The following is a 4,529-nucleotide window of genomic DNA, read 5'->3' as shown; positions in this document are numbered from 1 at the left end:
TGAACTTGAATGTTTAGTTTCTTAGGTTTGGGAAGTTCCCTTCAATTATTTCTTTGAATAGGTTCTCTGTTCCTTTCTCCCTCTCTTCTTCTGGGATACCCATTATCCTTCTGTTGCTTTCTAATGGAATCAGATAGTTCTCATAGAATTCCTGCATTAAAAAAAAAATCTTAGTTCTCTTTTACACCTGAGTCGTATCTAGTATCATTTTTATCTTAACAGCACAGAACTTTCAATTTTTTTTTTTAGGTACTTGAAAGGCTTTTTTGCTTTTCCAGTAGATGGTGCTATAGCACAATTTTTCCCCCAACCCGCACTACTGGTTCTTTGGAGCTACAGTTGTGGTGATGGGGTGTTGCTGAGGCCCTGGGGATTGCTGCCTAGGTGACCGGGGTGGTAGGTATCCCTCCTGTATCTTGGTTGACTAGATCTCACGGCACCACCCCCCTGGTTGAGGATGTAGTGGGTGACGATGAGGGGAACAGGTAGACAAGCCCTCTGTGCTGCCATCTTGTTTCTTATAGCTGCAGGGAGCACTGTGGTTTAGGTAGTCCAGACTCGTCTTCACTGCTACTTCGGCACCAGTGGGGGATCAGGGAGTTTGATTCTTGGTGCCTACAGTAGAAACCCTTACTCTCTGCTGGGTTGTAGTGAGGCTGCATCCCAACCATTTCACTGCTACCGCCTTATCTGGGGCCTAGGTGGCCAGGGAATTCTGTGGGCACCTTCCCTGTCCTGCTGCCATGTATTCCAATATGTCCACTTTCAGATATACAGGTATGTGGATCTCTGGTGTGTTTAGAGAAGAAACTGTTGGATTATAGGTATCGCCCCAGTTGTAAATTTAAGGGGGAGATACAAAGGAGTTTTCTAACAACCATAATGCTTATGATCTTTATTTGTACTGTACCTTAATTTTATTCCCTCCAAATTCCCTGGTATCTTCTATTATCAATCTCCTGAAATGATCTAATTTTTTACTAGTATTATCACCAGACTGAGCTTCCACCAACAACTCAATTTAGTTTTTCCCACCCTGAAACTGGGTCTTTAGATTTATGCTTATGGGTTTCTGCTCCAGTAAGTTGTGATTCAATTTTGGTCTCCAATTTAGTGGGTTAGTGGTTTGTCTTGCGACCTCACCTCTCTTACGGATTTAAAAAGAGCTGTTAATTTTTCAGTTTGTTGATAGGATTGGAATGGCGATTTCCAGGTTCCTTACATGCTGAACTAGAAACCACAAGTCATTCAAGTAACACATTTGGCCTGAGCCAACAAGAATTATAATACACAGTACAAATATAATTTTAAGATAATCCTCTTTATATTACCATGAACTATCTTTTCAGGGAAAAGACAATGTATTTATCCTGTGAATCTGATAACCTTTTTAGCCTTGATAAAATCCCATCCCACATGCTCAAAGACCCCCAATCATGACTATCTCCCATACTAGAATAGTACCTGTCTGTGGATGCCATTAGATTTGAGAGCTATTACCTTTAATGAGCATATTAGCTTTAATAAGCATGTTTTAAAACCAATTGTTGTAATAACAAAAGCCAAGCAGGCAGTAAGCAACCTAAGGAATTGGCCTCAAGCTTCTGTAGTAGGACCCAGTTCCAAGTTGTCTCCATCTTGCCTCTTCTTCTCTCTCCTCTAACCCATGTGCCTTATTGGGAATACTACTCTCCAGGTTATTAAACCCAGGAAGCTTCTGGTTCTAGCATTCAAAAGAAAAAATTGCAAGATGAGTGTGGGGAGAGACTTACTGAGGTGAAGGTTAGCTAGACAGTGAAGGGTCTGGCAGGTCACTAAACAATGTTTGGACTTATACCTAAATGCAAGAGGAAGGGACTGAAGGATTTGAAAGCAAAGATGTGATTTACTATTTAAGACAATTTCAATGCTCAGTGGAGAATGGATTGGAGGGGACATGAATTCAGACTAGAAAGATAGCTACCAATTAGGCATCACAAATAGATCAATGAAGATTTCTTTTATTCTCACCTGAGGATACTTTTTCCATATTTGGGAGAGTGGGAGGGAGAGAGAACACCAATGACACATCTCGATTGCCTCCCAAAAGCACCCCGACCAGGGGTGGGGATCAAACCTGCAACCCAGGTATGTATGTACCTTTGACCAGGATTCAAACTTGGGACCTATTAGCCAGAGCATCAATGAAGATTATTGATTGTAAATAATAAAAATCAATGCCAGTTGATTTAAGCTGTTTTATGTTTTAAGAAGCACATTTAAGGATAGCCAGGTTTGGAAGTTTAATTCCTCTACTATGTGAGGCCTATGTTCATGAGGTTTAGGTTTTGTTATATAATCAACAGACCTTAGCTGGTTGACCAAAGCAAATTGCTGATGTGTGCACTTCATTGATAAATCCAGTCGCAGTCATCCTCAAAAACGCATTCTATAAAGTTTTTGACATAAAATCCTATTTATCCTGGGCAAAACTTTGCCTAATTCAGAATTTCCCAAGCTTTGTGAAGTTTAAATACTGATTAATGGGAATTATTTCATTTTGAGGCGTGTTTTATGTAACAGAATTTACAAACATTTCAGAGGGCTTGGGGTCCTCAAAGGCCTCCCAAAATTATACTGTTGAGACTATTTTCTGACTAGTGTGTTCATGAAGCCCTTTGCATTACAGATTTTCATTCTTTTAATTCAGTAATTTCCAAATCAACTTACATTTGGCTTCATCTTATCCCTGCAGCTATTAGCAATATATTGATAGTATTGGCATATAAAAATCCTGTTTCCTTTGCCTTCAAGTATTTCACGACTAATTTATATTATCCCTAAATTATCTGCCATGTTCCTCCTCCCATGATAATCTATGGCAATTACCCAAAGGACCAGTTTAGAGTATGCCAAGTTTCTTCCATGAAACCAGATACCACCACTATAGCACATGGACAACAACTTCAAACCTTTAATCTATCCCTTATAATCAAACCTCCCTTCCCTTTCTGGATCATTTTACAACTCAACTTGTATAAGCATGTAAGGGATCTATGTATTTATATTAACAGCTACCAGAAGTAGAAGAGGCACACTGCTGAGTAAAGTTTGACAAATTAAGGCCTGCAAATATTGTGTATGCTTAATTAACTATATTTTTATCAGATTAAAGGCAGAATGGCATAATTATGAGTACTGTAGACTGAGACTGCCTATGCTCTGATCCTGGCACTGGACCTTTAACAGATGGTTTGACTTAAGATAAGTACATTGATTGCTACAGACTAAATGGATATATGTCAAATGCTTTGTAATGTACATTGGACATACTAAAAGTATAGGCATACCCTTTTTACTGCATTTTGCAGAAACTGAGTTTTCAACAAAATTAAAGCAGACCCACCACCACCAGCAAAAAGACTTGAAGGTTCAGGTGGTTAGCCTTTTTTTATAAGCAATAAAGTATTAAGGAATGTACATTTTTAAGAAAATATTTTTATTGATTTTCAGAGAGGAAGGGAGAAATAGAAACATCAATGACGAGAATCATTGACTGGTTGCCTCCTGCAGGACCCCTACTGGGGACTGAGACGGAAACCCTAGCATGTGCCCTTGACCAGAATTGAGCCCAGACCCTTCAGCCTGCAGACTGATGCTCTATCCACTGAGCCAACCTGGCTAGGGCAGCGTGTACATTATTTTTCTAAGACAATGCTATTGCACTTTATAAGATCACAGTATACTGTAAACATGACTTTGTTATGCACTGGGAAAATCCACATAACTCACTTAACTGTGATGTTCTATAAACAAACCTCTGATATGCCAGTACTATATAAAGATCAGCAGACTGCCCAGCAGTGGTTGAGTGTCGACCCATAAACCAAAAGGTCATTGGTTCAATTCCTGATCAGGGCACATGCCCAGGTTGTGAACTCATTCCCTGGTGGGGGATGTGCAGGAGGCAGCTGATTGATGTTTTACTCTGCATATCCATTTCCCTTCCCCTCTCTCAAATCAATTAAAAGATCAACAGGCCAACAAAATAGCCTACCTATAGCAATTTCTGCAGAATTAGCCATTTGCATAAAATTCGGAAGAAACAATACTGAGAACATGCATTTCAGACACTCTCAGAATAAGGGTGAAACTAGTTATTTAATACAATGCCAACCCCCAAGTAGAGAGGATCGTTCTGGTTAAGTAACTACTCCTAGGTTAAAATAAAATCTTTGTAAACTGAATTGTACCAGCACTTTAGTTTTCATTTGCATTTATTTAACACAGTTCTCAAAACATTTGAGTGAAATTGGGCCTCCTCTGGTATGCAAAGGACCTGAAATAATATTTAAAAAATGAACAGGCAGTCTTCAGTTCATCCACAACACAGTAGTGTTTCTTTCTCCAAATTCTGAAGCACCCAGTTTCTTTCATATAGTCTAAAAGCTAGAACAAGAGCACATTTGTGGTGGAATGTATTGTCACTTGCTGATAACCAGTTCAAATACCATCATTGAGAAATAGCCTTTTTAAGCTGTGCATAGGAA

At 39.2% G+C, this 4,529-nt stretch overlaps 1 long non-coding RNA gene across 1 annotated transcript; it reads left to right on the top strand.

The window, feature by feature from the left end:
• Positions 1–273: 273 nt before the first annotated feature.
• Positions 274–1,420, top strand: LOC107184597. The gene is made up of 2 exons (XR_001515490.1): positions 274–485; positions 531–1,420. It is a non-coding gene; the product is annotated as an uncharacterized LOC107184597 (long non-coding RNA).
• The last annotated feature ends 3,109 nt before the right edge of the window (positions 1,421–4,529 follow it).

Source organism: Myotis davidii, unplaced genomic scaffold (assembly GCF_000327345.1).
Source record: "Myotis davidii unplaced genomic scaffold, ASM32734v1 scaffold626, whole genome shotgun sequence".
Lineage (NCBI taxonomy): Eukaryota > Metazoa > Chordata > Mammalia > Chiroptera > Vespertilionidae > Myotis > Myotis davidii.
Note: the sequence above shows the minus strand (reverse complement) of the source record. Positions and strands in the feature narration are given on the sequence as shown.